The sequence below is a fragment of the Cupressus sempervirens genome, chromosome 11 (assembly GCF_028749045.1).
Source record: "Cupressus sempervirens isolate cs-2001-9-10 chromosome 11, ASM2874904v1, whole genome shotgun sequence".
Taxonomy (NCBI): Eukaryota; Viridiplantae; Streptophyta; class Pinopsida; order Cupressales; family Cupressaceae; genus Cupressus; species Cupressus sempervirens.
In genome coordinates, this window is record NC_143128.1 from 526,444,553 (window position 1) to 526,452,762 (window position 8,210).

The 8,210-nt window shown below is 31.6% G+C and overlaps 1 pseudogene; it reads left to right on the forward strand.

The window, feature by feature from the left end:
* The first annotated feature begins 1,683 nt into the window (after positions 1–1,683).
* LOC149530683 (auxin-responsive protein SAUR32 pseudogene) lies at positions 1,684–2,239 on the forward strand (annotated as a pseudogene).
* Positions 2,240–8,210: the final 5,971 nt, after the last annotated feature.

Here is an 8,210-nt window from a genome sequence, read left to right on the forward strand (position 1 = left end):
AGAAAGTCCCTTCAAGATGGGCATGCTACCATGTATGTGTATGAGCTGAAAGATGGTTATGATTGGAGGAAGCACATTGATAACTTCACAAACTTTGAAGAAACTTTGAAAAAGCTCACCAAAGAGATCAATATCAGCAAGAATACCACTGACCAACAGATTGCTATTCTGCAACAAATCCACGATACGAAAAACATTGTTCAGATGGAAGGCCCTAGGGGCTGGACGGCTTTGGTTAATGATAATAATGATGCTCTTGCTTAAGATTTTACTTTCTATGCTCTATAATTAACTCTCAAACTCTTCATGGTCTCGTGAAGATGAGGTTGGGCCTCTCCCACTTGAATTTTTTATGTTCCTTTTTTTGATCTGTGATATCCTTATAGTTAATATAAAAAAATGGCATATTTTTTAAATGCGAAAAGGATTGTTTGCGAGTTCAATATTTTTTATTGAAATATTATATTATATTATTTTCTAAATATAAAATGATTTAGTTAGATAGATGGAAGCATTTTTTTTTGTTTTAATAAGCATTTATGAAAACAACAAACCTTTTTGTCTATTCTATGGTATCACAAATTCTAAAATACAAATAATTAGTTTTAAAAAATCATAAATATTTTTATTTAAAACATAAATCCTCTTTGCATATAAAATTGATACTGATGACTATTACTAATTAAATTGATTCTATTAACAAATTATAAATTGTTTTTGGTTTTTTGTTTTTAATTTTACTTATAATTTGAAAGAATATTTGTCTAAAAAGATATTGACATGTAATATATTTAATATGATATTAAACAAAGAAAAGTATTATTTATCTAATTTTAACTGAGGTTGCTTATATATATGGAATCAATTATTTGCAAATACACCTAATTTAAATGGTCACAAGCATAATAGTAAAATTGCATTAATTCATATAGCTATCTTACAAAAGTAAACGTGTTCAATAGATGTTAATTAAATATCTAATCAAAGAATGATTGTTGTATATAAAGTTTTCTAATTAGACTTCTATTTATTTCGGAAATGGTGTCTCCTCAATGCAATGAGATGTCAAGCTATGCTATATCTACAGTCTAATAAAGCACAAATATGCAAGTCCAAATCCGGATGGCTTAAACATCACACACTAAGCTTAATTCCTAAACCAAAAGTGTTAAATAGTCAAAATTGACTGTTTTTTTCCCAAATTTAATTTTTCCCTTAATGTATGATGTTTAAAGATGGCCGTCGAAATCAAACATACAAGTGTTACCTCTCATTCTTTATTTCTATTTCCATCATTATCTACAATATCCCTATTCTATAACTATTGGCATTGGGTCCCTTGTTTAAATTGGACCTAATAAAGGTTTCATCTTCCTCAACAATGTTTATCTTCAAAAATCCCCGCATGCGTTTTACCAAATCGAAACGCTAACGCCTAATATTCCACTGTAACACGTAAGTTTGGGGTACCGTCTACTCGGCCGATGGTCACATGCAGTTTTGCTGCCATATGACCGTCTTCATCATCGCAAACGTGCGGAAGATGATTCGTTTTAATGACCGCGGGCGCCAAGGTTGACCAAAGCTAGAAAAGTCAAACTTATCAAGTCAGCAATCAGTTCACCCGGGGAAGTGTATATATATACATATTGCATTCCTTGAATATCTTGCCATACAAATTATGTGACAATTTCCTCACTGCTGCTCGGGGTTTTCTTATCATTAAACGGGCTTAACTTTTGGGTTTGTATATAAATTTACGCAAGAGAGGTTTGTGTGTTAGAGGGTGCTCTTCTTTTGCCTCATCTGGACAGGATGCATCTTCCTCATATTTCTCTGCATTTGAGTTGTAAGAAAGGAGTGCATGATGTTCCCAGGGGCTGCCTTCCACTGGACATTGGAAGAGGGGAGGAAGAGAAGCGATGTGTGATAGTACCTTTGGAGTACATAAACCATCCATTGTTCGAGAAGCTTCTCAAGAAAGCAGAGGAAGAATATGGGTTTCAACAAAAGGGCAGGATTGCCATTCCTTGCCATTTCTCCGATTTCCAGTACGTGCAGGAGGAGATTCACAGAGAGAGTTATGAATCTCAAGCCCATGTGTGCTGCTTTGGTTGAACGATTTCAATATTTCGTTTGGTTGGTGAGCCTATTGCTCACGGACACGGCTATCTTCCTTACAAATTATACTATTGACTAAATTTCAAAAAAACAAAATCACTATGATTTTTTTTGAAAATTTCAGTATTTGATTTTAATGATCTGTATATTATGTGATTGAAAATAACAAATTTTTTGATAAAATTTCACTATGGTCTTGGGAATCTGAAAAAGAATCATGTTTGACTTTTTTTTTGTCTTTAGTACATTTTGTTTGGAGATTAGCCAGTGCCATTGCTCTCAGTCCTTTTCTGTCTTTGGGTTCTTATGTATCATTTCATTTGTGGATATTTTAGTTCATATAAGTTTGTTTCTTGATTCAATTGTGAGTGTTTTTTAGCATTCACATTTCCGATTACATTTCATGATTCATTATTGGAAAGAGAGAGTGTCGATTACACTCAATGATCTATCACCAAGAAGAGAGAGAGCACTTTCGGTTCTCAATGATAGGTCACAAAGTGTGATCTGAAACATTAATGTTAAAAACATACAATCGAATAATAAACAAACTTATATTAACTAAACGATTCTGGTTTTCTATATCCAGAGACAACTAGAAAAATTGTTTTCTCCATTTTCAAAGCTCCACAAAGATTTCAATCCACTTGGTCTGTGAACCTATTTCTTGCAGTTTTCTTATTTACTTGGTTAAATATGGATGGTTTCACTTGTAGCGATTCTAGTTCGTATAAATATGTTTGTGGATTTGATTGTGTAAGTTTTTTATCATTAATATTTCAGATTACATTCGATGATCTATTATCAAGAAGAGAGACTGTAGATCACACTCTGTAATTCATTATCAGAAAGCAAGAATTTGATATTGAAAAACACACAATCAAAACCAAAAAACAAGATTTTAATTTTTAAATCCATAAAAAAATGTGCTCTCCATTTTCAAAGTTCCACACTGAGACGACCATAACGTTGAATATCTAAATTTTATGAGATTAATGAGTGCCTCGGGAATAGGTAAAGATGGAGAACACTGAACACTTTGCGACAGTCTACCAGATTTAGGTTCCATTGTGTCCTTCCAATGTCTCTCTTACGGATCACCACATTGACTATATCAGATTGTAATCATTCACATATTTTATTATCCTTTGAACTTATCTCATTCCAAGGCCTTCGTCACTCCTTTTGGTAAAACGATGAGTTTTAACGTTTATCAATGTTATATTGGAGACAAAATTGTATGTTTTTTAAAGATACTCTGTAGTCAATTATTGCACGCGGAGTCAGTGATTGTGGTATTCAAAAGATTGCTCTATAGTCAATTATATATTTTCTTGACCCAGTATTATTTTGGATCACAGTGAAGTATCCATCATGAGAGAACGGAAAGTGAAGGGGAACATAATGTTAAGAAGGGCTAAGAGATAAATTATATGAATTTTAATATTTAATTTTAGTTGAGCTTTAAGTATTGGATTTGGCTTATATTACGACTAAGATTGGTGTCATTATTCGAAATTGAAAAATGTGAATTAAGAGTTGTTTTATATTATATTTTAGTGGAAGATAGATTAAATTTCATTTTTCTTGATGTGTTTTATTATATTTATTCATCTTTTATTAAAAATTAGACATAAGAAAATAAGAAGACACGAGAAAGTAAGATCGAAAGACTATACTAAGGAAGTAGAGGAATAGATGTAAAAAATGTTAAAATATGAAAGGAAGGTCACATAACGAGAAGAATAATACATTCAAACAATTAAAAAAGTAGAAAAGAAAAATAAACGTAACTTAACTTTTTTTACAGTACAAAGAAAAAGCAAAAAAATATTGACATAATAAGTGGTATTTAAAGTTCAATAGTTAGTTTGTAACTACCCATGGTTGGTAACTATCCAAATATAACTCGCGTTGTATAAAATGTCAATATAATATCAAATATTCTTCACTCACATATGGTATCAAAGCAACATGAAATTGAAATAGTACATTTTTGCACATTGTTTTTTGAATCTATTGTACTTGTGTATAAGGTATACTAGACAAACATAGATTTGGGATGTTTGAATAATATAATGGTTATTTTATTAATTGTAGTGCTCTCTATCACATTCAAATTTCAAATGACTTCTTCCAAACAATAACATGTTGCTCCCATTTTGAAATTGTAGTAACTTGATGTTATTTTATTGATATAGTGACCATTCATAGTCCTAATACCCCTTAAAAATTCGTAGTTAGTACAAAAACACATGATTAATTAAATACCCACATATATTTGGAGTCAATACTTGCTATACAAAATCTCAATTCAAGGTAGTATTCATAATAAAGTTGATTTTTTGATAATAGAATCAAGGTAGAATTTATTCTAAAAGTAAACTATCATATAGGGACAAATTGAATTGTATATCCTTCCTCTACAATGTACTAATGCATTAATGATACACCATATTGTAAACATTTGTGCATTATTTAAGATGGATAGCCATTTACAAAACAAACATATAAACTTTGATAGAATCTTCAACCTTTATTCACCTTCCTAAAGGGAGTGATAATATCTTTTATCCAATACTATCTCATATCAATAGAAGCGATTAGAAAGAAATTACTATATAGAATCTCACATAAAGGTAAAACTCATCCAAAAATTGAACCATCATGGGAACAAATTGAAATGGTTAGATGTACAAATTCTTGTAGAGTTGTGTGAAGAACACAATGATCAAATCATATTGAAGATTTAAAAAATAGTGATTGGTATTTATTTGAGGCAATCAAATACGATATTGTTAGTTAAACATATATAATGTTATATCTTCTGCAATGGATATTATTGGCTTTATAAGCCATTATTCCTACATGTATTACTACTTATGTGACCACAACTTCCCAACTAACTAGGTAACTAAAAATTTATTAGTTTATTTTATGTAATCTAAAAGTAAAAGTCTAATATAAAACTAGACAAAATTTTCCCTCTATTACATTAATTAGAATAAGAGTGAATGTTGCAAGGGTTTTAAACCACTGGAGACTTGGATGAAGTACTTTCACCAATCCTCCGTTCTCACTCAAGAAATAACAAATTGATCACATGAGTGTCCATCTCTTGACCACAAATCCTAAAGCTATCTTCATAACATTGGTGCTCTCCACCTCCCTTGCACAATGAGACACATTTCCTCTAAAATTTTGCATCTCCTCTGAGTGTTTCTAATGCCTCCTCTAGTGCTATACATGAGACACCTTTCCTCTGAAAGTCCACATCTCCTTCAAGTGTGTCTAATACATCCTCCATCATTATGGAAACAATCACAATTGATATGTCTGCACATGAGATCCCTTTCCTCCAAAATTACACATCTCCTTTAGGGGTGTCTAACACCTCCTCGACTACTCAAAAAATCATAAACAAATCCCACCTCATGTAATGCCCCGCCAAGGGATCCAAATAATTAACCTAGAATTCCACTAAGTTTGGTAGCATTTTTTTTTTCAACATGAAAGTCAATACCACATATAACTTATGCACAAGGATAGAAGCAATAGTAATGTCCATCTAAAATTAAACATAAGATACACAATAGATTACATTCTTTAAGATCCCTTAACATTGAAATACATCCAAATTAACTAACATACTTGAATCCATCCAATACAACATCCACATGAAATAATAATGATAAGTCCAATGTCTATTCATTACATTTCAAATACTTAATCATCTGCTGTACATGTCACAGGGTATGACAAGCTCAAAGAATATGCATACATAGAATAAGGTACATCATCCTATTCTAATCCATGATACATCAAAGTAAAGATAATCACATGATATACATAATACATCATCATAGAAGTCATATACTGGTGCAGGAGCATGTCTGCGACAGGAAGACAACCTACAATATGACTAAAATGCAGGGCACAAAGCAAATATCAAAAAGTTTTGAGTTTAAAATCTAAAATTTGAAATGTTTGTGTGTGAGTTTAGAGTTTTATGTTTTAAAATAAATGTCCTTTTTTTTTGTGGTGGAAATGTTTAGGTGGCATTCTTATAAGCCTACCCAACATTATCCACTTAGGATTTAGTATGAGTTTATTTTAGATTATTTTGGGTGTGTTAAAGGTTTCTAATTTTTGAAAATGTTTATGGGAAAAATCAAAAGGAAGAAAATGATGAATATTCCTAAAGCACCATGTGTAGGCATTCAAAATGTAACTGCCACAAGAAAGCTATGATGGATTTTTGGGAGTTACATTAGAAAGTGAATATTCCTAAAGCACCATGTGTAGGCATTCAAAATGTAACCGCCACAAGAAAGCTATGATGGATTTTTGGGAGTTACATTAGAAGGTTTTTCAAAAAGAGAAAGAGTGCATATTGTAAGAGAGATTTTTTGAAGAAAGATTTTTAAGGAGAGGATTTTGGAGAGAGACTTTTTTTTTGAGAAAGTGAATAGAATGAAGTTCTTGAGTTTTCCTGTAATTTTCTTAAGTTTCTAGTGTTGTACAGATGTGATTGTGTAGTATTCTACATACATTTTTCTGTTTGTATTTAGATCAACATCTTGGAAGAAATCTGAAAATCAGATCTTAATAGTTTAATATTTTCTTATTTTTCATTTCCTATCAGCTGGATCTCTCTGTTGTTTTGAGAGTGGTCTTTGCATGGTGATTTTCTAAAGGTTTTGAAATTCCTCTACATTATTTTCATCATTTTTGGTATCAGAGCCCAGAAAAAGATCTGGGTAGGGAAAGGTGATTGGGTATTTGATTTTGAAGTTATATGGGGTTCCATGAAGGAAAGAATCAAATCACATATTTGTTTTCGAATGCTGAAGGAGAAGGGATCCAAAGGATTTTTGGATTGATTTGTTATTAAATCACTTGGATGAATCAAAGGAAGTAAATCACTATCATTTGAAAGAGAAATATCTGAAGTTGAAACTATTGCATGCATTTCAACATTCCTTAAATCTAAAGCTTCTTGATTTCGGGCAGTGTGGTGGAAATATTTTCCTTATTTTTTGATGAAGTATTTCCTTGTTATGAATGATATATTTTTGAAAATATCATTGAATATACTCTCATCTGGTTCAAGTTTGGTTCATTTTCATTTAGAAATGAGCAAGTTATGCACAATTCTGTGAAGCTGGTCTATTCAAATTTTAGATTTACAGTCCAAAGAAAAATTTATAGCAATCACGTATGATTTTATAGAGACCCAAAAATTGGTTGGAGGATAGTTCATTATGTTTTGAACAACTTTCATTCTTTCCAAAAAAAATTATCTCGTGATTTGAGGGGTCAAACAAACCCGTTTCTAAAAACTGTCCTATTTACTGTCACTGTTGCTACAGAAAGGCAGCAGTTTGGAAAGTCTTTTCTTTCTTGGTTTTCATGGTGTCAAGAAGGAATGTGGTTGAAAGAAATTCAATTTTAATATTTGAAAATAAATTCCCAGCTCTAAAATCAGCAGCATTGAGTTGGACAATTTGTTTTGGTCATGGTTAAAGTATGGTTAGTTTTCTTTAGTTGAGGGGATAAGTGTTTGAGAAAATTCCTATCACTGTGAAGACACAATTACCACTAATTGAAGTCAATGAGTGAAAGAACAAGACTGATTTTTTACGTGGAAAAAGATTTGTTCTATTTAAGTTTCCTATGTTGCTAAAGCATTCTATGTTCATGTAGCAGATTATGTTACTGTAGCAAAATACAATGTGCAGATTGTCATTGATGAGTGTGAGCCTTTGAAGCAAACCTTCGAGTTGAGTATATCCATGAAAGATTTCCAAAGTGTAGCTCTACATCATAATGGAAGAAGAAGAAGCAAAAAGACAAAGCTATAGCCAAAGACATTCTATATTCCGAACAAAGTGCAAGTGCAAGAATAAGGTATGCAAAGTTATAGTTGATAGTGGTTCCTTTGAAAATATAATCTCAGTAGAAATGGTTGAAAATTTGAATCTTCCAAGAGTACCTCATGATTTACCTTACAGAGCATGTGGGTTATGAGATGAACATTGGATTGATGTGTTTGAAAAGTCATATGTTTCTTTTAATATTGGACCATA